The sequence below is a fragment of the Liolophura sinensis genome, chromosome 8 (assembly GCF_032854445.1).
Source record: "Liolophura sinensis isolate JHLJ2023 chromosome 8, CUHK_Ljap_v2, whole genome shotgun sequence".
Classification (NCBI taxonomy): domain Eukaryota; kingdom Metazoa; phylum Mollusca; class Polyplacophora; order Chitonida; family Chitonidae; genus Liolophura; species Liolophura sinensis.
The window spans coordinates 44898061-44924050 of NC_088302.1; the positions used below are offsets into that span (position 1 = coordinate 44898061).

At 40.2% G+C, this 25990-nt stretch overlaps 1 protein-coding gene across 4 annotated transcripts in view; it reads left to right on the forward strand.

The window, feature by feature from the left end:
• Positions 1-9417: 9417 nt before the first annotated feature.
• LOC135472682 (ADAMTS-like protein 3) overlaps positions 9418-25990 on the forward strand; it is a 56373-nt gene continuing 39800 nt past the window's right edge. For 3 of the 4 annotated variants that reach the window (XM_064752301.1, XM_064752308.1, XM_064752307.1), the window contains exons 1-2: positions 9418-10117; positions 11424-11508. The gene's annotated coding sequence lies outside the window, so the exon portion shown is untranslated. Of the gene's footprint in view, positions 10118-11423; positions 11509-23003; positions 23026-25990 lie in introns of those variants that run through there. The other variant, XM_064752305.1, reaches the window with a different exon arrangement.

Below are 25990 nucleotides of genomic sequence, written 5' to 3' on the forward strand. Positions count from 1 at the left end.
ATCAACTATTTACCTCCAACATTCTTCATCCACAAAAGAAAAGTTGTATCATTATTCTCTGAAAGCTCCTTCTTTGAGTACGGTTAGCCATACACATCGTCTCATACAAAGTGGTCAACGCTTTGCTCTGCTTGGGAAGATCTCAGCCATGCCCGAAGCATGAGTTTGAGGGAAACAAATAGCCTTAAATAGGACATGAACTTTGTAGCATCCTCACAATTCTCTGTAGAACTTTTCGCTTGTGGCTGATTCTTTTGTCTTACTACTTCCGAAGGGTGCTGAATACGGTCATTGGCTGATAGGCTCGGACAATCCTTACCCCAAAGGACTCCAATTCATTTTTTAAATACTGGCTAGGTGTTGTTAGAGTCTCGACGCTAAGCCAGAATAAGAAAAGGAGTTCGAGTCCATTGGGGCTAGGGTAATCCTAGCATGCTGTAAATATGCTGTAAAGCCTTGGATCTTGCCATCAAAGCACCCTAGAAACACATTAAAAAGGTTTTCACTTATGTGTCACGTGTGTATATGTATGTGAGAAAACGGCAAATTAAATAAATAAATGAATAATAACTATTGAGATTCAACCTAAAGGATAGCTTTAATATGGCTGGATTTGAGTTGGAGAACAGATTATGTCTGGGAGCAAGCAGGATATAAATATATCTGTATAATTTCGCGGCTATTTTTTTCTCCAAGCATTTCATCATGATGACAGATTCTATTCTTTTCTATAAAATGATGAAATATCTGCTGTAGGAAATTGTCTATCATATATGTCGGGCGTTTACCTTAGGAGCCGCCTGAACCCTGTCATCTCCGGAGGAAGACTTCAAAGACGGCTGTACAAAACAGTAGTCCACCGGAACTGTGTCCACTCAGACAAAGCCATATCCGTGTTTGATGTAAATGGATATTTATCAAAGCAAGAAATCACACTGTCAACAAATTAGCTCACGTACAACACAGTAACACTTAGAATTTGCCAGGAGCCAAAAATTTGCTTTTAGATGTATAAAATATTGGAATGCTTCATTATTCATCATGCATGTAACCACGTGATCATGGTTTGGTATTGTGTAGACAATGGTCCATCACCGTGTGACCATGGTTTGGTATTGTGTAGACAGCGGTCCATCGCTGTGTGGTCATTGTTTGGTATTGTGTAGACAGTGGTGCATCACTGTGTTGTCATGGTTTGGTATTGTGTAGACAATGGTCCATCACCGTGTGACCATGGTTCGGTATTGTGTAGACAGTGATCAATCACAGTGTGGTCATGGTTTGGTATTGTGTAGACAGCGGTCCATCACCCTGGGATCATGGTTTGGTATTGTGTAGACAGTGGTTCATCACCCTGGGACCATGGTTTGGTATTGCGTAGACAGTGGTTCATCACTGTGTGGTCATGGTTTGGTATTGCGTAGACAATGGTCCATCACCGTGTGACCATGGTTTGGTATTGTGTAGACAGTGGTTCATCACCCTGGGACCGTGGTTTGGTATTGTGTAGACAGTGGTCCATCACCACGTGACCGTGGTTTGGTACTGTGTAGACAGCGGTCCATCGCTCTGGGACCATGGTTTGGTATTGTGTAGACAATGGTTCATCACCCTGGGATCATGGTTTGGTATTGTGTAGACAGCGGTTCATCACCCTGGGATCATGGTTTGGTATTGTGTAGACAGTGGTCCATCACCGTGTGACCTTGGTTTGGTATTGCGCAGACAGTGGTGCACCACCCAGTGACCATGGTTTGGTATTGTGAAGGCAGTGGTTCATCACCATGTGACCGGTGGTTTGTGTTAAACGTTGTTTTGGAAATTAGCCACGCGGTTATTGGCTTGGAGCGCCCATTTTGGTTGACGGCTGGTATAGTCATGCCTGTTTTGACGCAAAGATCGGTGTGCTTTGGTATGACGTGTGATGGGCCCTCTTGGGCAGCACTGTGTAGGCCGTACACAGGAAATTGTATTTTCATGAAATTTCGTGCCACATAGAACACGTACTAATTTCTTATGTTTTTTTTTTGTACGTAGCAGGGTATTAAGGTGCAAATCATACTTGTGGGCAAGAGAATAAACAAACCACCGTGTATTTAACTCTTAAAACTGTAAAACATGGAGATGTATAGATATATACCGTATGGCATTTGACTCAATATCAGGACAGGCTCAAGCTACTGAAGCTGTTCTTATCTCACATTCACCCCATTAAGAAAATCTGGAACCCTGCATGGGGTTTTGATGACCTCGTTGTTTTTATACAGTGAGGATTTGCCAGCTTTGTCAGATATAAAATGACGTCTTGTCATGTCTGGAATTCAAGCCTGGCTATGAACGTTGGGCTAAAAGCCGACTGCCCTAACTGATGGATGTGTGGCTCAAATTGCGACGGCAGATCATGGGAAATACGGAGTGCTTAAAAACTAATCACTCACCGGTTTTAATGAAGGTATAGCGTTTAGATTTCAGGCTGTATTTCATCTGTTAAACAACAGTGTTTAAGAACGTGGGACGACGCAGGAGAAAAATATTGTACTCCCCTTAAATTAGTTGAGCAAATAGTATTGTGGTCAATTGAAGACGATCTGTGGCGTATGTATGGCTGTCAGACGTCGCTATTTGTCTTGCCCTCAGGTGACAATAGAGAAGAATGTGTCGGCTGGTGGTGGGGTGAAGCACGTGGGCTATCCCATCCCCCGGGGCTCTGCTCAGGGACAGATCGGTAACAGCTCTTCTCAATACAGGCCCCGCGCCTCTGGTCTTTCCTATTGATCAGCGGTAACTTTAGTCCCTAAACACACATTATACACTGTTTGTATAGGACAACCTCGTACCCCGGCGAAAATAAGGCTTGTGACAAGTCAAATGGTGAACAGAATTCTGTGGAACATTACACCGACCATAGACACAACGCTTGGTGTAACCACATCCTGTGTAATTGTCTACTCTGTGGTTTCTGGTAATACTGGTTCTTTTATATTTTGCTGACAAACATTAAAACACCTGCCCCGATATGATAAAATATACAGTACAGAAAGACCGCATATATAAAAACCTACTATAATTTTGACTTATCTTTTTATGTTTAAAACCACATCCATTTCCTGAATATAAACCTTTCAGTTCATTATACTTTGTTAGGGTTAACCTCAACAGCCAGTTTTTCTGTTGTGAGCATAACCTTTTAGTCATATTTGTCTCGCATATGAGAGTATTGTATGTTTGTTTGCTTCATAAATGTTACCCTTCATTCAACATGGGTCGTTTTATCGCTGTTGTTATCTGTCACACTTCAGTCATATAACGGTTATGGTATACCATATTTCGGCTCCTACCCTTCTTATGGTATGTCAGATTCTGTTTATGGACTACGCATACCCAGACCCTGTTCCGTCTCCATTGTTTTCACGTAACTGTTTATTAAATGTGATGACAGTGCACCATTTTAAGTATTTCTAGATCAGTGACGTCTAATGAATTGCCACCAACATCACTGTATTTACTTGACCGAAGTCCCTTTAAGTCATGTCATCGCTGCTCTGGTTTTACTCTCCATACCGTAGTCTCTTTTCTTATATCGTAATAAGGTCGCGTTTGTGTAGCAATGATTAACCTGTCCCTAAACAGTCGTGTTGTTAAAGTTACGTTCCTTTTTTTTATCATATTTCCGACGGAATAATTAATATTTTGTGAAATATTTCAAGTGCAAAGGTAAGTTTTCATGCCATATTTAAAAGGCATATTGCGATTATGAAATTCGAAATGATATTTGATTTAAAATCAGAATAAAGTCGAATTTAAGCATTTAAGTCGTGGATACCAATATGTTGTCCTTGCCCATTTAAATTAATTTTCTTTGAACCGCTAAAATGTCAAGTATCAATGGATTTTTAAACTGCACTCTAAGAAAACACATGGATAGACAGGTATAGAAAGTAGGCCTATGGCATGCAAGAGTTGTTCCATATCGCCCTGAACAGAAGTACACCTGTTATCTCTTAGAGGCGTAGTTAGCGCTTTGTGGGTGTGTTCTCGTGGGTAAGTAACTCCACCTGGGGTTACACATGACATATTAATGGCATCACCTGTGAGACTGTGCCCAGTCTTCTGACACCTCGCTCACCTGTCACTTTAGAAGTGTTTTCTAGATGGCTACACTAATCTAAAAAGTTTAGAAAGCGAAGTAGTGGTTTTTATCATATTTGCGATTTCCCATTCCCCAGGGATTGAATGTTTGAACATAGCAGATCAAATGTAACTGTCGATGCACAAGGCAAATGTTTCTTTAAAACCTTTTCACTGGAACAAACACGTATAAACTTTATTATGTAGTTTCTGAGGGCTGCCTGCTTTTGATCCGCAGGTCTCGGACAGTACAGGTCACTGGCCACAAAAAGCCGACCTGGAACCTTTGAAAGCTTAACTTATTTGTCCAGGTATCCCATGACAATACGCCGGGATGTTTAGTACGACCATACTACAATATCGGGGATATGTTCGCCGTGGGTGTTTATATTAAAAAGAAGTTTTCTTCAGCTGGGCTCTGTCAGGATCTGGCAGCTCCCTATCGTTGGATTTATGGTGGCTCAGTTACTGCTGGCTATTGTATGCTGACATTCCTGCCCGGTAATACATACTTAACGATACTGTACCCGATACGGCTCTGTGGTATGCCTGGTTCTTAAAGTAGGGAACATCACGACAGCCGCAGACTTTCTCCTCGTGCGCTAAGATTCTAAGGGAGATCAAGAAACGAAGATGTATCGTGTCATATCATGCTAGTGTTCAGTCTTGCAGGACAGCCGAACCAAGTAACAGTACACCATTAATACAGTATTTATCAGACTTGTTTCTGTTTTGGGTTTTGCTTTTTTGTTTAATATTTTGCTGCTTTACCCTTTTTTTTATATATGTAATAATATAGGAAAGGTAGCTATAGGATTTAACAATGCAACAATCTGGGACATCTAGGTACATTATTATAATGCACGTGAAGATGTTTTAGATCAGTTTAAAGGCAAAGTAAAACAACGACTGATGGCTCACTGATTGATTGTTCACAGACGCCATACACAAAAACTTTTGCCATTTCACATTTACCATTGCATGATAGTTGTATACTGACATGTGTTGGTATAAATCTCGTTGTAAAGGCTATATGTCCTTACACATGTATCTGTCAAGACAGACACTGTGTTGCTGTTATTGTTGGTTTGGTGTCGCCGTTAACCATCAAGCAGGAAATGTCGCCAGTGTTACTAATGATTATAGATAAATGATAGCTGAGAGGTTATTTAACACAGCTCCTGTCGCCTCTCCACTCGGAGATGTGGACAGGGGTTCAGCTGGCGCCATCAGACGGAGGTAATAAAATACGGACATTACCTGCACCCAATTAGTCAGGACTCCACGACGGAGACAGAAATGTGGGTAATATGACCAATGTGCGGTAATATGTGTCATCAGAAAAACCCGACCATCAATTCCGGTCTGCAGTCATATAACAGCTGCTGCTCCTTCAGGAAAGCCAAAACCTTTTAGAACACCGTCAGCGTGGTGGGGACGGAAAAATATCACTATGGCACAATATCTATTCGACAGGAGAGTATATGTAGCAAACAAGTTTAAACAACAAATATTTTCGTATAAAAAGTTCTTTCCGTTCCAGCCTATAACTTTAATTGTTGAAGTTTAAATGCGATTGATATAAGAGTTCCTGAATAGTTTGAACTCACGAGATGTTCGTTCAATCCCAGTATCCTCCTGAATTAATATCGACTGTATTATAAACTGCCTTTTTTGGGTCGGTGATCCAATGCCAGCTGACATAACTATCCTATTTCTCTCAGATAAGGCCTTCCCGGGCACAGCACTTTGGTAAGTTGCTTTTTTCAACTGGTCTTTCATTTAAAAAGTGTCAGTGATCACCAGGTATTTTTAGCTCGAAATACTACTCAGGTCATCCTTCTTGCGATGTTGCACGGAGTATAGAACTAGTCGAATTTCTTATCAGTGACATCTACCTGAAATACAGCAACAGCATATATATGTATTCCAGTGAGAATTAACTGGGATGTGAATTAACGGAGCTCCACTATTATAGCTGATCTTTATTTATTCACATCTGAAATACGAATATATTCCGGGATAAAAAAAGATGCATAAATATATATATATATATATATATATATATATATATATATATATATATATATATATATATATAAAACACATACTCATACATACTCTAAACGTGATACAGACGAACTTCTCGTGATACATAATCCTTATATAATCGAATCTCTGAAGAAACATATGCTGGTTCACTGGAATTATGGGAGACTATTGGTTCTCCAGATGGCATACTTTATCTGGGTTTGCATATTTATAAAAACGACCAGGACTTCCTCGCTCGTCGATTGTATGGCAATATCACGCCTCCATTCAAAGTTTCTATTTTTGAAATATACCAGCTGATAATTACTACTTATAACCATAACGTGGAAGATCTATAGCGCTATGCTTTGTAAATATGCATCCAATTCCACTTTACCCCGAGCTTAGGGTCTGTATAACCAAGCGCAGTTTTAATGTCACCGCTTTGTTTATATTAACAGTTCCAATAACAATATAACTGAAATACATTTATACTTATTTTTGCCTTATAGCAGGATCTTGTGTATAGCACAAATATGGACCTTTAAGTTTTTAAACTCTTGTGGAAACTCTTACCAAGATGAAAATCAAAACAGCACAACTCTAGTGATACCTCGATCTTTGCGTGAAGATAGCTACAGTACAGTACAGTACGTATTCGAATCGCTATAATCGTGTCCCCATACGAAAACGCCAACACGAGGTCACTGTTCGCGAACGAGGTTTTCACTCCTCATTTCACGGGTTGGAAAGGGGTGCAGCAAGAAAGATAATGAAATGAAGCGCTCTCTGTGCTGTTGCTGTACTAACACCTTCGCATCAGCTGACACGAGAACACTACACGCGGGTTATACGCTTACGTTGATTTAAGAAATAGGGAGTGAAAATCACCTTCGCCAATGGTGATATCGTGTTAAATTTTGGCATTGTGGGATCAACACAAGAATATGTCCATGCTGAGAGCGGTGGGGTACGTCCAATGTGACAGCGGTGGAATACGTCCTTGGTGGCAGCGGTGGAATACTTCCATGGTGAAAGCAGTGGAGAGCTCCCGAAGGGCCGTGTATATGGAATTACATAAAGTTTGCTGGCAATTACTTGCTTCTACCAGTAGGTAAATAAATGATTAATTTTGTTTGGGAGAAGAATCGTTGTAAATGATGATAGATGAACGGTGCTAGAAATCAATCATTCTGATACAGAGCATGGCGGTAGGGGTGGGGACCATAGAGACGGTAAAGCCTGCACGATTACACAAAAAACATTTTTTAAACAAAATAACTTACAAAAGTAAATCATATTCAGGTGTGAAACGTAAGAGTGATTTTTGTTGATATATAATGTGTATGGGAACCCTAAAACTGTGATAAGATCATATATGAATTAGTCTGTTCGATATAATATGTACTTCTACGAATGTGTAGACAAGCCCATATCGCTCAAGGTTGAGATGGACCTTACAACACTGTAAATATTATTTTATTGGGGCTTAATCTCGTGTCCAAGAATTTTCCACTTGGTAAACCACCTGCATTCGCTAGGTGCAACCATAAAATGGTGCAATCCACATTTATGTCATTAGTATTCTGTGCTTACAGTATAGGTTCAGTAAATCAGATTAAAACCCTAGGACGTAAAGACTCAGATGACAGTACCAGTGGGGATAGCTGGAAATGTATGGTTCTTATACAGGGCTACTTTGTAGAGCTGGTGTATCACATATAATGGAGCTCTTTCCCCCTTCGCGTGTCAAGGGTTGATAAATACGTACAGCCACCTGGAATAATTGTACTTAATGTGGTCGTATTTGTAGCGAAGGTTAGAACGTGTTTAATGTTCTGCTACCCTAAGTAGTTTTAACAGGTAGAGGCGTTATACACCATGACCGTAACCTGTCACCGCTACAAACCAGCTTTTGTCCACGAAAACAACACCAAAAGTGTCTCACTTATCAGAACAGGTTGGAGACGTGACGAGAAAAAAAATACACCTCGGGGTAGACTGTATTGTACCTATACCAGACTCCGCGCATGTGTGACCAGCGACTAGACCAGGGGGCCTACTTCCGGTATCGGTCATACCAGACACCCTTACTCAACACGACATTAAAACACAGACATGTCATAAACAGATGGCAAAATAGCGAACAACACGAACCGTTTTAATAAGTTACTTAACAAAAAATTAAAAACTGACGCTTTCAATTTAAGCAAAAATATATATATTAACAAAATGAAATACGGTAATCAATAAAATCTTTAATACGCTGTCCGCATTTCTGGGTAATTACAAATATCCAAAAATATGCATCTTTGATTGATCAGCAAATAGGTTATTTAAGTTTTAAATGGGTTTCAAAAGAAGCCTTCTCTCTCATAATCATACTAAATAGGCCTAAAGAATATACTAGTTCATTACAAAAATGAAAACATCAGTTATCGGTAATCCTCTGCATAGGAGTATAATACATCAGCAAAGTTTACTTCATCGTAAGCGTTGTTTTCAAACTGAAACTTAACATGTCCGCAGCTAAATCTGTCTGGAAGAATTAACCTGAAGGGCTTTTTATAAGGGTGTATTTTTTTTATCAATTACATGTATCATAGTTTGTGTTTTATTATAATGTGTATACGCGCAGAACGTTTGAACTCAAGCTTTTCATTGTATTTATATTATCGGTGACATCACTCTCAGCTGATACGGGTTTTGTCTGTGTGGGTTTGCGGGTGCCAGGAGCTGTCCAGTCCTGTACGTTACCCAACGGTAAAGAACTTCGGCTTCAAACACCGATTTAAATCCCGCCTTCTCTCCGATCCATGCTCAGGCCACACAACTACTACGAAAAAAAAAGTGGTTGAAATCCGAGGCACAATAAGAAAGACCTCTTTGTTTGTTTTGTCGCTTTTTTAACTGCACAGTTTGTTTGAGTAATCCCTCGATTTCCCTTTGATATGCTGTCATGTACACTTTGTACATGAACTGCGTTCGCTTGTCGATTTCATGCAAACCCTAGTCCAGAAATGGAACATTATGTCGCTCTGTTTGTAGGTTGAGAAATCTGACGAAACAGATGGGGAACCGTGTTTTGTTATTGTTTAGACTGGATTTACAGACAAGCGTTAAGAGTAGCTGGGAAAACGATGAAATTGACCTGTTCGTTTGTATTTAGATATCTGCCATGTCTTCGTTCAGGTCCGAAATTACACCTAACTCCGAATGTGTGCACCTTACTGTATTAGCATGCACACGTGAGTTGGCCGAACATAGAACTGGTCTGTAGGGCAGAGATTTGTCCGCAGTGCTCGAGGCGCTGTCGTTAATAATGCTTTTATGTTAGTGTCTTGTCAGATCAGGGGATAGCCTATACAGCATGTCACCTGAACGGTAAGTCCAGGTTATGTGGCAAAAACGCGTTCGTGTCGCAAACAAACCCTCCTAGATATGACGCAGTGTGCGTGCGTACAGAAAAGTTAAATTCTTTTCTTACTGAAAACTAGCTTTATTTGCAGTCCAGCCCGTCCATGTTACTTGTATATTCACCTCTGAGATGAAACTCCCTGAGATGATAATAATACAGGTATATATGACTGGCGTTCTCCGCTGAGTCTAGATGACATATTAAAGGACTGCTGAATGAGTTTGATTTGTGGGGGTTTACTTAGACGTTACGTGGAGACGCCAGTGACTCTGAACTAGTGCCCAGTCACTGCCAGTCTGCCAGCGCACGTCAGATCACATACCACGTATATGTACTGTAAATAACACTCACACCGGTCTTACCGCTGTTATACTAGGACGATTGTGAGACCAGCTCTACCGCAAGTTTTCGCTGTTTTGGTTTAATATTCGTGAATGAGAGGTCGTCTTGGTGAAAACCGGGGTCCAGTGAGTTCACAACTACCTGCTGTCAGAGGCCTCCGGGAATCTGCAGAGCGGGAAGCTCTAAACACGTTTAGAGGTAAGTTTATACACAGTCACTAAAATTCTGTCCCACCTGTAGGCTAGCATTGAGTGGAATGTTTGGTTTCTGTAAGGGGCATTCTGTATATATCTGTGGCCAACCATAGCTCACACCTTCTAACCAAAGCCGTAGGTGAATCAGACTTCATATATATTCACGGTACGTGTACACTTAATATCACTCAAGAGCTACCTGTATTTTACGTTATGTGTCCCACGTCACGGTCCGATAACTTTATATTTTCGGTTTCTTATATAACATTAGCATGAAAGGTGGGGAAGGATGTGTTGGATCATTTAGATCCATATCTGTAAATGACAGACAGTGTCTATATACGTGACCAGCGTACAGGTCTACGCCTACTGTATCCGTATCCCTGCTTCCTAGTTGTATCTAATAGCGGTATACTAGCATTTATACCTTTTTCTACCTATGTTACAAATGAGTTTTATTAAGTTTCTCTGTGCGATAAGAACACAGCCTTCCTATCTCGGCTGCACACAGGTTAGTGTATTTCATACTTAATATCACAATCTATCCAGAATGAATTAAACATATATAAGGTGTTACCAACACAATGGAATGTAAAAATTCACCACAACAGATGTTCTTAATGGGAAGCATACATATTTTCACATTTCCGAATAGCTTTCGGGTATTAATGCCTTCACAAGACACTTCAGCTGGTTCTAATATCGCTGTTCCAGGGCTGAGGGTGTGGTCCACATGTTCAGTCTTACATAGACCAGGTAAGTTTTAACACATTTCAGGATCTGTTGACTGGGTTTATACAGGACAGGGTAATTCTAACTGTCTACACACTGAGACATAGCTCGTCACACGCAAACACCTGTTTCATTTTTTTTTTTTATCAGATAGTTGCATTTGTGCATTTGTGCTCAAAGTCTCCCGATGGGTGCAGTGTCTGTATAAAGCGTATCTGCTAGAGGTTATGTGGTGAGATAGTATTTCTTTCAGATCATGACATAATAGTCTCGTAATCCTAACCTATCGGTATACTAATATTTGCACTAATGTCTAAGAAAAGGAAATTTGATTTGTGTTGTCAGTCCTCTATTTAAGGCTGAAATACGCAAACCGTGTTTACCCGATTTATGGACGATTGTGGACTTACAATACAAAGAAATTTAAACAAATCTCATTGAATTAAGCATAAGTGATTTTCGTGTAACATAGGCAGAAAAAGGTATAAATGCTTGCATAACGTCGACAGATGCAATGAGGGAAGCGGGGATGCACCAAACTTAAGTATCCCTCATTAAGTGTTTTTCAAATAACACAGGTATAAAATAAGGACATACATGTGTAAGGCTTTCGTATAGAGGGAGGCGAGGATCTAAATACCCCAGATGTACGCGCTCAAACAGGTAGGTATCAATTTTATACCTGTCATCAGATCAACTGTCAGTTAGTATAAAAACTGCATATTGTGGTGAATATCGGCATCTAGAACAACAAGACCTTGTTTGGGGGGGGGGGGGGGGCAGGAGTAGGAGAGAGGGGTGCGAGTCAGTTGTTACTTTATTTTATCTTAAAGACCATTAAAACATTGCTATCTGTGTACATTACACGTAAAGCTCTGAATGAGAACAAAAAACATTCCATTTGAACGAGTACACTTACGTCTATATGTGTAAGTGTACACATATCGCTGACAATGATATAATGCTGAAAAAGTGAAGAAGTACTGTTGACAAACTGTTGACAAATTAGCGCTTTGCACGCAGGGAATATTTTCGGGAATAATCACTCACTGATACAGTAATGAACTTCATCAATTTTACACGATGTTAGTTTATAATTCTTTTCTGGTTTCCGAACTTTTAATGAATGATTATGGCTTAACGCCACATCGGCACTATTTCAGCCATAACGTGGCGAGCCTGAACTTTGACATATTATGAGTGATCTGCGCAATTCAGCAAGTCTTCGATATCCTTAAATGGATTATTGTTATGATTCCCAAATCGATGGGAACGATCGGATTGTCAGGGTTCACACCAATAACCTTGGTGTCATCGTCTTCCGTTGTTTCACGTGCCAGTTTCTGACCACATGATTTGATTACCTCAAGTTCATATCACAGAAATCCTTTCTCGTCACGTGATTTAATCTCTTGCAATCATTGGTTATTTCAGATAGCCATCTTCTCATTTTATCCACTTGTAAAGTGCAAAGTAACGAAAACTATTGGTATTGTTTGTGTGGTGTGAAAAGGCCGGCTGTTCAGTCGCAGTTTACTCATTATGGCAAAAGAAGTATCTGGCGGTTCGTGGTCCTATTTGAGCGTCCAGCAGAGTTGTTCAATTGATAAACCCACAGCGGTTAGCTCGTACAAATCACCAGAGATAAAATTGCATTGTGTCGGATTGGCCCAACCCCATTCCCAGATCCATCAGCTCCAAACCCTTTCCATGCTTCGCTGAATGCCAAAAATTTCGTTCAACTCCACTGACCATGTTAAGAGGGGAGAAAAAGGCGAGCTTTTTATGCGTGTGCTCTCATAAAATGCGTCCAGCTTTTCTCATAAGAATGGTTATCCTCGTTTTATCCTACTTACGTCTCGTGGACACATGCGAACTCTCGAATAAATTCCAAGAGAATTTTTTATTTACTTTACAGCCAAATTTCCACCAGTTTTCCTTTGACTGGATATTTTGTTTATACATCCTATTTATCATGTGTAACTTTTGATATTTTTCTCTGTAGGCTTTAATGCGGGGTATTTTATGACAGGCGCCTAGTTAAATGTTTTTCCCCGGAGCGCTATATGTTGTACATCTAACTAAGATCAAAGCCCGCACGGAACCCGGGCTAATCCCGGTTACATGTTCACCATCAAGGCTAATTCTTCCTTCTATTCATTATCAACCAAGGAACCGAACCATTTCAAGTACTCAACTCTGTCTTCCCCCAACGCAACCCGGCCTTCTATAGCGCTCTTAAATTACCCACTCTTTGTGCTATGTAAGATTTCTGGACTATATTCGTGTTCGCGTCCTGTATGCCACACAAAAGCACTCCATAAACTGGTTAACATATTTCTAAAGAGTTGTCGGCGGCCATTTTGAGTGTGGTTTAGTGATCTAGGGGTTAACTCGTCAGACTACATGATAGTATCTGTCTGGCACCCTAACCAGTGTGTCCACCATTCAGCTGGGTGCGCAAATACTTCTAATATATATAAAAGTGTTTGAAAGGGACTCCAGTCCGTATTATCTAACATTATATCTAATAAAAGGATCGGAGAAGGCTAGGTAGCTTGTTAATGTAGTCAACGACGGTAAAAGGCAGAAATAAATCTGACACTGGCCTCGAGAGCTCTTGATATCAGCGAAGAATACATAGCACTTCACTACAGGTTCTTTTGTGTGAAGCACTTGATTAATTATGCAGTAATGGAGTTGAATTATGACATTATCTGCGAGCAACTTGTCAACATCTATCAACACCTCGACAGTCTTCATCAAAGTAAGACGTGCACAAGTCTGAAGAAGCAAGATGGGTGAAACTGCCTTAAAAATCACGACCTGAGGGTACACAATCTTTCCAGGTTTACGATCTGACCTTAGCCGTATCTACTTCTTATGTCGTCCAAATGATGAAGGCAGTCAATGTGATACATTCTTGTAATGATATCTGCGTTTACTGGGTAAACGAAAAAAGCTGACAAATCAGTGACAAATGAAAAGTGTGTGGGGGCGGGGGATGGGGGACATTATCCCAACCCATGAGGCGAGGGTCCACAGGCCGCCCAGCGTCCAGGGGGCGCCAAGGCCCCGGAAGCTGCGGATACTATATAGCCGTACACCCGTTTGAGCGTATTTTAAGAGAAAAATATCCATCCTCAAGGTAGTGATGAGGCATAGTGCCCATTTTGGCACAAATTTTGTTATCGGATCGCTTCCATACTTTTCACGTATGTACTTACTTTCCGTTGAAATACTCGCTATGTGATTTGTAAAATATACTCAAATAGCGCATGCGGCTAAACTGAATAATGTTAATTATACATTGACCAGAGTGATCAGGCACGTAAGCAACGGGATGCAGAGGTGGTAGGTTCGTACAAAGGCAAACGGATGGAGTATCCCAGTCAATTGTAGACGAGAATTCAAAAATCTCCAGACGTTCGGAGACAGTTTCTAAGCGGAGGTATTAATAGACTTACATGTTTTCGGCCCGTTTGAGTTATATTGCTCCATTTTGCAACTTACAAAATTTCAGGCACCAATCTTCAATAATGACATGATCACATTTAACGAGATAAAATAGCTCACCAATAAGATTTCATTTCGTTGAACTTTTTGAACAAATTAAAAGAAATGTTTTGACAACTGGTTCAAAACAGTGAAGAAATCACTGAACATTCACAGTGGCGTATTTTTTATGGTTGGTACGAAAAGGAAGGCGAGGGGGGGGGGCGTTCAAAACATATACTATCGTTATTATCGTTTTAGCAGAAATTGGTGTCGCGAGAGTGCTATCTTTATTACTGTAGAACAGAAATTGGTGTCGTCGCAATGGTATATTTATTATCGTAGACCAGAAATCGGCATGGTGACATTTCTATTTTTATTATCGATGCCAGAAAATGATTCTTTGAGACTGTAATCGTCATTATCGTGTACCAGAAAGTCATGCCGTGAGAGTGTAAATCCTATTTTCGCGGATGAGTATGTGGTGTGCTGGTGATGTTATGTTTACTAGTTTTATAAATGAATTGAAATACCAGATATTGTCTGAGACCCCCAAAAGGTAATCCCATATTGTCTGAGACCCCCAAAAGGTAATCTCACATTGTCTGAGACCCCAAAACGTAATCCCACATTGTCTGAACCCCCCCCCCCACAAAACGTAATCCCACATTGTCTTAGACCTCAAAAATGTAATTCCAAATAAAGACAATACCGTTAACCTTACATTTATACTTGAAACTAATGTATGTGTGTGCATGTCTCTCTGCCTGATTTTCCCCCAGTATAAGAAATTAGCGAAATTATTTCTTCCAATTTTTCGAATCTGCAATTGTATCTGCAGTGCGTGTACATAAATGTATGCATTTATGCATAACTAGTGCTGATGTAACTATTTCCCGTAGAGGATCTGGTATAAAACTCTTTACACCAAAAAAAAAAAACCCATTAAAAGAACCTTTAAAGTTCTGCACAGTATGTACAGTTTGTGCAGTGCTGTTTCTGTAGTTGTTTTATTTTAAACTTATTCTGTCCTTTTAAGGTAGTAATGTAGTGAGGAAGTAGACCAAATCATTTCATGTTTATGTTCTGGTATAATCCAACGTGTATAGTCCGGTAGTACATTTCCCCTATTTACAAGTACTTCGGCGAAAACAACGTAACTTCCTCGTGGGCTGGCATAAAGTTGGATTCTTTGCAGATGTTGATATAACCACAGATTACGGCTGTCCTGAAGCCATCGAGTACGCTTTCATGTTTTCCCTAAATCTGTTCCTCATAAACATTGCGCCATTTTATCCTCCATTAGAGTCAGTGAAAAAACACGTTAGGCATATCAGTCCCCGTATCCTAGTGCAAACACATATTATTGGACAGCTTTATAGTTGCATCCTTCGTCAGAAGGATTATGTTCTGCGCATGCTCGACAAAAGGGAATTTCACTTTCACTGTTACCTAAATCTGCTAATGGGAAGAAAATTAGTAACCGTACCCTACATCAGATATACGGTCGTGCAATTTCGCATTTAGGTTTTCCATCTGTTATAAGTTTAAAGGTATCACGTAAGAAGGTATCGGATTAAATTTAATCTCACCGATCTCTCTGTGTGAAAAACTTTCCCTGTTTATTTGCCTAAAATTCATAGAAGTTGAATTCTTGAATATACTCTTTTGTTTTGATATGCTGATAAATCCATTTAACATGTTCTTTCCAAAATGTTATAAAGCACGTATAGGGAAGTTCTCCAGATGAGGATTACAACAGTTACAGCCATGGTACTAGGGAGCGTGTGAACGGCTGCTATTGAAGGATCTACATGAACCATTAGTAAATGTAAAAAAACCTTGACTGAGGTCAACTGACAAGAAGCCGTGCTTCATCGGTTACTTGTGACCATTTGCCAACTATCACACTGTTGTCGTTCCTATGGTTTTACTTTCTTTTATATAGGCAGAAGAATGGATGCATTCAAGCAGATGTCCAGACGGTGCGCAGAAGCATCCCTATGCCTAACGTTTGCTCAGACATTCATTCAAAGTAACTATGTAGATGAAAACAATAAATTAAACCAAGAAAAACAAATAGACCTTCTGAGACAGGACAGACTAAGGACCAACAACAGCGGCTGACAGACATAGACTTGTCAGCTTTTTTTCTTCTAGGGCTTATTAACATGTCAAAGAAACGAATTAAAGTTCTTATCATAGGTCAAAGAAGCGAACAATAAAAGTTGCATTTCAAGATTTGCCGACGCGCCATGCCAGGCTCCCTATTCAACACTGAGTGTACGGGCTGACTTAGTAACATCTTCAGTTCAACAGTTCAAAAGGTGGACACGCTGCTTTCACTTAATATACATTGATAGGTGGCTGACACGTGACCAACCACTTAATGAAACAAGGCCTACCATCTATAATTAAGAATCCGGAGTCACCTTTCAGTCGGCTCTAGTGTGTTTCTACACAGCTATCTGTGTATGGTTGGGTTTGGGATGTGATCATTTGCCGGTATCCGAGATTGCAATCGATGCCTTTTCAGGTCATCAGTGGTGTATACCCCATAACTTGTATGTTGTTAATCAGAATTTATTCTCCGCGGCCTGGGTGAAATGATAATGCTGGAAATATCCCGTTCAATTTTAGGGAGGAAGAAAGACAAAAGTACGAGTTATTTTAATCGTTATTTTTTCCTCCGTTATTTGAAGTTTTTTATTAAAAATTCAAAAGTGTAATCGTTCAAAATAGTTTTCGAGATGGTGAAGACTATTTAAATAATGAAAACATTCTGGGAGGTACCGGACCTCTTCGCCGTTTTCAAATCAGTTTCTTTGTGTACATGAGAATTTTGTGCCAGCTGACACATATTACCTACACATTTAAACCAGTTAATAACTCTGCCAATCAACCAATTCACCAGTCATCCCCCATAATAATTATCGGTTCTGTCGCCGATATATCATGGAGACCTATAATCAGCGGTTTATTCTCGAGGACATGTCCGTCATTTCACATCGGCGTTTGAAATGAGCTTGTCCCCACTCCGTATTAAGGTATCATCTGTTTGTTTAATTTAATCTGGTAAATGTTCCGATCTACCCCCCAATGTGACATTCAGGTAATCTAGTGAGTTGATGGTAAGGGGACAATGTGAGTGTTTGCTTTGTAGTGATATACTGGCTGGGCGGGACTGATCTCTGTTAACATCATTTCACCCACACGACCTACCCTACACTGCACACGAAATAGATGGCAGCCGACTCAATTCCCTCATGTAAACAATACTATTATTGGACACCTCGGATTGAGCTTAATTATAGACAACATTCCGGAGAGGCGATTTGAGTGACAGTTGGACTCCGTGAAGGACTGTTAGCCCCTACTCAACATTCTCGGGGGTAAGCACTTCTTCGGAGATCAGTAGGTCAAATTGAATTTTCCACCTTTGTTCTTGGTGACACCTACGAGAATCAACGTGTTCTGGGTGACAAGGCAACCGTGAAATGTATCACCTGGAGCTGTCACTCATCTGGTCACATAACGACTCATAACACGAAAGGGACTTGTGTGGAACCGCCTATCGTGGACCGGATGTCCACCATCTTGTCACCGGTCTCATCGCCTCTCCATTTTATCGCCTATCCTGTTTCACCCACTATGTCCACTAGAACTAAACTCAAGTTATTTGATGGTGACTTGAACATCCAGAGGGGCAGTTAAGCTCTCAACTCTGTCGTCCCATCAAAAACTGAAGACAGCCGCGGACTTTGTGGCCTATCAAATAATGTTGTAATCCAATCATGGCTGTGTGTGGCTTCTGCTTCAGGTATAACCTGTCATTATCCAGCGAATTGGAGGACACGAAGGTGTGAAGACGTGTAGAAATGCTATAGCTCTTTTTTGCTCATTACAAGCAGTTAGATCACAGGTCTGTCCCCACCCCGATACTTGAGACATCTTTCAGCGACATACCGTGTAATCAGGTGCAACTGACCCGTGTCAAATCATAGATCAGGAGAATATCCCACACAAAGACTACATCAGCTATTACTGAAGAGAGATTAAATCTGAGAATTTTGAATTATTCTGAGCCAGCGAGAAAGTTTGAGCAACTCTTACAGTGACAAGGAATATTCGCCAGTTTTACATCACAGTAACAGCTCACTCATACGACTTTATAATCAGTGTGTAGAGTTTTATGAAGACTATATAGGCCTAGAACCTATTATTTTGACGAAAAATCGTTTCTGCTTTGCACATAGGCTGTCAGTAATATGGCCCTTATTGTCTATGTTCACCCTGGCTTCCACTCCGGACGTACGTGGGGAGGTCTGGCCACAACCTGCGGATGGTCGGGGGTTTTCCCCGGGCTCTGCTCGTATTCCTCCCGCCATAATGCTGACCGCCGTCGTATGAGTGAAATATTCTTGAGTAGGACGTAAAAAAAAACAGTAAAATAAATAAATTAATTAATAAATTGGCAACAACAGGTCTAGTTTCAAAGGAATGTGTAAAGAAATATCTATAGACTGCATTGATCCGCTTGGGTCTAGTCGAGTGTAGGTCTGAGATCATCGATATCACTGGTCCGTTCACTGATTTCTGGTCAGTGAGCGACTATTTTACTTGGTGATACAAAATGTCACCCTGTTCGATTGTCTACTGAAAAGGTTGACCTTACTCTGCGGAGGTCACGGAGTGAGAATTTAATGCGGATATTTCTAGATCTCCATGTGGCAATATCAGTGGCGATGTACATCCGTTTTATAACTGAACTGAAATCCGCACATAGGTTTCCGTATCACACCTTTCATTAAACTAAGGCAACCCCTGAAGATGTTCATCCTCGGAGCCAAGACAAAAAACATGGGTATATACCTTGGGTATATAACTAATTAGCCCTGGCGAATTTCACCATAGTCAACAAATTGGCAATATTGCTCCTGAATGCAAACAAACTGGAAATGTATCTGTACAAGGACCCTATAGATAATTAATACATTTTCACAGTATGTCCGAATTCAAATTCAAATGCACATATCAAAAGGTCTACAAAAGATACATTCAGAGAAAGATTTGAAAGTTATTGCGATATATAGCTGTCGTGATAACAAGGTATGAAGTGATGAGTCCAACGTTCGAATACATCTCTCATTGACAGTATTGCAGGCGGTTTTCTTTTACCCTCATAATATCCATGTGCACTGGCATTATGAAGAAACACGTGGCTGGCAAGACAGAATTTTATTCTTTAACCACCTATAACTATAGATATATGAAGTTCGCATTTTTCCTGCTGTAATGTTTCACTGCTTTTGCGAGACTTTCAGAACAGCTTACGTCGGGTTTGCACCTGTATGGTACGTTTACCCAAGAATAAAAATACCTTGTAGTACTGACGTGAAGGTGTCAGTACAGGGAAAACGCCTTCCCGAGACACGCCTCTCTGAGAAGACAAGGTAGCCTCTGTAATTAACACCATGTGAACACTGATGACTGCCAATAACCAGGCTTTTATTTACATTATACATCCCATATGATTTATATTTCGTTAGACATGCATCCTCTTTCATTATAACATATATCGAATTGCCTAATTTGTTTGGGCTATAGGCTCAGGGATCTCGTTTTACGAAAACTAAAATCCACCACAAGAAGCCTTTTCTCCTTGTTAACCTGTGACTCGAATTTCATGTCTATTAAACAGCTATAAACACGGGATAATTTCTATATAAGTTAAACTAATGCGAAACTAGCCTCGAATCTGGACCATCTAAAGGCGTGGGAATCGCATAATTATTTATGCGTTCTTTTGTGTTGCATTGAGGATAAACGAGCAACGCTCTCCTAACTGTTAACAGCTATAGGTGTTTTTAACAATCTGAAAAACAAAGCGTGAGGGACCGCGCATGCGCAAGAGTAACTGCTCATTTCAGCAAAGGGTCCGTCACACGCCGAGTTCATCGATGTCTGCCAATGTTTCTGTCTTTGCCCCAAATACGAGCTTCGTTTATCCGTCTGCCGTAGGATTGCTGTAGAGGAATTCCTACACTGATCTCTGACCATAAATATTTGTGTATGTCTCGCCGTGTCAATCTTGTGTCACAATGGCCGATTCTCGGTTAGATGGATCAGACAAGACAACAAACAGACAGCGTTGTTTATGTGGTCTTTGATCCTCACCTTACTTCAGATGATCCATGCAGTCCTCATAGACGATAAACATTCAATTGTCAGTCTTGGCGAAAATTATCCATGTTATCTAATTATTCGCCAATAATTCGAAATTGTTAAAAGCTGCACTCGACTGGAACATCATTTGAACTTTTGTGTTATTATAACACGCTTAAAGGCTTGTTAAGTAAAGGTTTCAGAATAGCAATCCGCCATTGTGTTTATTACTGACAGGAATCGTGATTAAAATCAGTGGACTACTGTCTGTCTAGTTTTCAGTAACTCCAATGTCCCTATGCTTTATGCGGACCAGCCTTGGACTGAGGGTTAACCTTACATCTGAGGCCGATCATGAGTTTGAAACCTGTTATTTGGGGGGGTTTCAAAGTGATACTTAGTTTGTCTCAGTTCTTATCACTCCTGGGTGAGTGTCACTATTACCGTGAGTAATCACTCTTTTGTTTCCTTGAGCCTTCTTGTGTTGCATGATCATTGACAAGAAGGTCGTATATAAGTTACCCGCCAGACAGTCACTTTTGAGATCGTCGATGACTGAAGGAAGGTCGATTTCTGGCACGTCCATTTGTATCTTGCAGACTTTTTGCTATTTGAACAGAGGCAATGAAACGTGCTAATGCAAACGTGAGTTTTGTGCAATACGTTTTTGTATTAATCTGGGAATTAATGGGGCTTCAAGTTGAAATATCTACCATTAATTCTAGAAGCAACTCAAAGCACCCATTTTTAGTACATCCTCGTGGTGCTTTATAAACACTTGAACATAAGAGTAACTCAGCTACCTATATTTGTAGTCGTCATGGACATTATTCACGGACTACGAAACTGAAATATGTATCGAAAAACCAGAATATCGACTGACTATCCTGTAATTCTTTCAATTATATTCTCTTCATCACTGAGAACTGATTACTGCTTCTCTCTTATTCGTGTTCCCATTTTAATTTCCTATTTGTATACATGTATTATTTCTAACACATTCGTTTTAAAATATTTTTGGAAATGAGTCATTCTGTTATCGACTTAGAACATTCCTCCATGGTCTACGACTGGTACACGAATGTCGGACTTGACTCTTATATTCTATCAGACAAGAATAATGGACGCTCCAGAGCTGTAATCGCAAGACTAGGTTCCAAATCAACATTTGACACAAACTAAAGAGGTATATAAACTAAGAAATTCTAACGGAGTTATACGTAAAGAGAAACAGTCAACAGTTTTCAATGATGCTGGGAAGGCTTAAAAAATGTTCTAGACGATGGATCATGCTAGTTTATAAGTTGTCGCAGTTTTGAAAAAAATATGCATCTCTGTTATAGTGCTGTGATTGCAACTGTTTTATCCAATGATGCGTACATCGCCTTACGTATTATGCTGTACATCTTTAACTAAATTATGCCGCTGTAGAACAGCGCCCTCCAGTACAGTATTGCTATCCAAGTATAAGAATAATTAACAATATCATAAGTAAACCTATTGCTGTTGACAAGTAACCAGTATCGTCTTTGTACAGATGTATGCCCAAGTATGATGTATAGAGTCCAGACACCATGTAGTTTGCTTCAAATCTGGTAAGATGGGTATATTTCATTAAAGCGTTTTCTACATATGGGCTGTTTTAAGCCCACAAGTCATCTATGTACCGTCTAAACACTCACACGAATAGTTAGTTGTACCTCAAGGTAATTGTAGCTAAGCTGCATTTATGTCAATGTAACAAATCTTCAAGTGAACTAAATACCCATATCTTCGTTCTTGAAGAAAGTCTTAATAAAGACATACAATTGCCGTTGCGTTTGCTTTCATGACAGGTGTTTTTCTGCACTAATTGCTTGTCCATTCAAAGAGAAAATTCATCACACTTTATTCCTGTCATAACCGGCTTGTTGTTTGGTTGAGATGTACTAACCGCTGTCTCCTCCAACACCTCGTAACACGGGGAGAGTAAGAGGCCGCCGTCAGTCTTCGGCGAATGTGACGTTACCTTTGTGGCTGTAGCAGACCGGTTTGTGAGAGGGACGTCTGTGTAGGATCCGAGGCGTGACCGAGGTCCCAAGTCCTCTATGTCAAGCCGAGTTACCGGTGAAGTCGCTTGTACGTCTTCACAAGCCCGAATGCCAGACACCCAACGCTCTTTCTGAGCGCGCACGCCTGTTTTGATATCAAGTGCCACTTTACCTCTGATCGCTGTGAAATGGCGAACACGCTTGTCTTTGATGGATTTACTTACTCTAGGTCTGCTATCACACTGGGATTCATTTCATGTCAGTAATTGGTTCAAGCAACTTATCAAGTCCCTCCCTGGCTAACCTTTACCGTGTCCCCCTTTAGTCTCACTAACATATTGCCATTAAGTCATTATGTGCGGTGAAGTGTTCCAAGCTGGAGATGGTGTCTGTTTATATTCACATGAACTCCGCTAATGCAGAGGTAAGGGTGTTTTGGCGTCGTCAGATTTACTGAAATATGTCGGGATATAAACCGTGTACCCTGAAGGTAAGATATCTAAATCTTTATAGATAAAAAGTTATATACATATAGATTTCTTTATATAGTATTTTTAAAATATGCTGGTTTTCGAGTTTTAACTGTTTTGTTTTTTTCTTATCTGATTTTAAACATGTCCGAACATTTTTGTTTCGTATTTGATGTTCTCACTGCCATATCGAAAACCTTAATCGCCTTGTGTTTTCACCTTGTTCTCGCCATGATATGGCTGAAATATTGCCGATGTGGCGTTAAGTGATAATCATTCTTACATTCATTTTGAAATGTCCCGATCTGTGGCATTAATTTCTGAAAATTTAGCTGAAATCCGAATCGGGTTTACGTGTATACGTGTAGTATGCAGGTAAGATATCTTAATATTGTAACGTTCCGATTTATCACAATGGTTTCTGTCTATTAGTTAGTTGTGTAGATATCAGTACACACGTGTACCGCTCTGTATTGTCTTGGATACTCCAGGTTCTTAATATCTGTTAATTTTGTAATTATGAAAAACAAAAACCGATTTGGAGCGTATATATTAATGAAAAAAGAAAACAACCGTCAAGGGCTTGTTAACGAATCAAAGGCTAAAGGAGAGCTCACAAACGCGTTGAGAGAAATTTGACGAATACGTCTAATTAACATATCTAATTATTCAAAACAGTTCGCTAAGTGTTACAGTGTTATCCCCAATATTCAAACAATCTGTTTCTATTGTACCGAATATGAAAGTGTGTATAGGTAAGATGGAAGCAGGAGAATACAGCGTTGTGTATCTTTTGTTATGACATTTCTTTTATTAAACCCATCCATTTTGTCTCATATACCAAAAGTACCACGTCATTATGTGATTCCGTCTATATAATTAAGATGTACAGCATAGAGAGAAAAGCCCGAGCAGCGAGGACATTGTGATAGCTGGCAAATGGTCAGACGTAACCGGTGAAATACGGCCTCTTAAGTAAACTGGAATATACTAAATATGTACATCTACAGCAGTCAAAGACAGTTTGGACCTTGGCATAGAGGTACATGTAATAAATAAGCCTGCTAGAGGTACATGTAATAAATAACCTTGCTAGAGGTACATGTCATGATGAACCCTGACACAGGTACGTATAATGATAAACCCAGGTAGAGGTACATATAATGGTGAATATAGGTAGACGTTATGATAAACCCAGGTAGAGGTACATATAATGGTGAATATAGGTAGACGTTATGATAAACCCAGGTGGAGGTACATATAATGATGAATATAGGTAGACGTACATGGAATGATGAACCATGAGATTACATATAATGATGATCCATATAGGGTGCATGTATTGTAATGATGAACTTTTGTTGACTTACATGTAATGACGAACCTTGGTAGATGTATGCATAATAATGAACTGGGCAGTTCGATATATATATGTAATGATGAAAACTTGAGAAAGGTATGTTATGATGAACCAGTTTAGAGGTACATGCAGTGGGGAAATCTGGTGGAGGTATATGCAGTGGAAAACTCTGGTGGGGGTATATGCAATGGGGAAATCTGGTGGGGGTGTATGCAGTCGGGAAATCTGGTGGGGGTATGTGCAGTGGAAAACTCTGGTGGGGATATATGCAATGGGGAAATCTGGTGGGGGTATATGCAATGGGGAAATCTGGTGGGGGTATATGCAACGAATGACAGCTGATGTTACATCGCGTTGTCAAAACCATTTATGGGACTTTATTGTGCACGCTTGGGTGGCATTGCGAATAGTTAACAACTTCACCTCGGGCTGTACAATGACTGTAAACCCATAAAATGTTGTTACGTACATTATGGCCATGCAGTTGTAGTATTGTTCATACACGGAATTGTGTAGGAATACAAGCATATGGCCAGCTTGAGAGGTAAGCCGATGTGCTGACTTCTGGAAGACATATTTACCGGTCATGCTCAATAAAATAGGCTTGGGGACGTAAATAGCTTAGTCGGTCTTTGAGTGGCTAGGTATTTGATAAGAGGTAATCCGTGCCAGTTAAGTCTGATCATAATGAGATTGCAGTTTGACTGGGAGCGCACGCGAAGGACCACTTCATCGGTGTCTCCCTCTTAATTGAACCGCGAACTTTGGCTAGCCAGGTTCAGCCCCCGAAATCCCTTCACCCTTCTCTAAGGTCACGTCTGTTGCGTTCAAGTCTTTTTTTCTCTCACCGGTAATAAGGGGGCTGCGTCAGGGGACGAACCCAAACGTGGTCAAGGTCATCCGAGCCTCTGGCGCACACGTCAGTTGATAAATATGTCAATAAATGCTTCAAGAGGCATTGCCATTTTTTTACAAGGTACAAGAAAGAAACAATAACAGAACAAGTTTAACAACACATGGGGGTTAAGACCAAACAAGGCTCGAGTTAATGTTCATACAACATTACAGCGATGTCCTGTGCCTAGAGCCAAGCTAAAAGCATAGCGCGGTATCCGGGGAATGATTGGCGGAGTGTACATGCTATAGGTGAAGATCTGTCCTTCACGACTCTCTCATTCACACCACACAGGCCTTCTACGGGCGAGAACCAGCTCCAAAGAGACACAATCCTGATTAGAAGTGCGTCCGTCTTATAGTCAACTTGACAAATGTTTACCCTGGTTTATTTAGTCCGAGTTATCACCCTGAAATTGCTCGGTTGTCCAACCGACGGCTTTGCGTTTGTAATTGCATTGCGTGCACCCGGTTTTAGAGCTACTTCGATGAAGATATTACTTTAAAAACTGTACATCAAACAAACAGTTTTTATATTGTTTGAAATGTTAAGGTGAGTTCCTGTCAGAGAAAGTATAGAAAAGGTATCTGAACTCCTATTTTAATGTTGTGATAACCATGACTCCCGCCTTTGAAACTTTTTGTAAGCCTTATGGTATACAGATCTTAATGCTCCGAAACACACGTATTACAAGATTTTCATTTCCACAAGGCTCTGGAATATGTAAAAA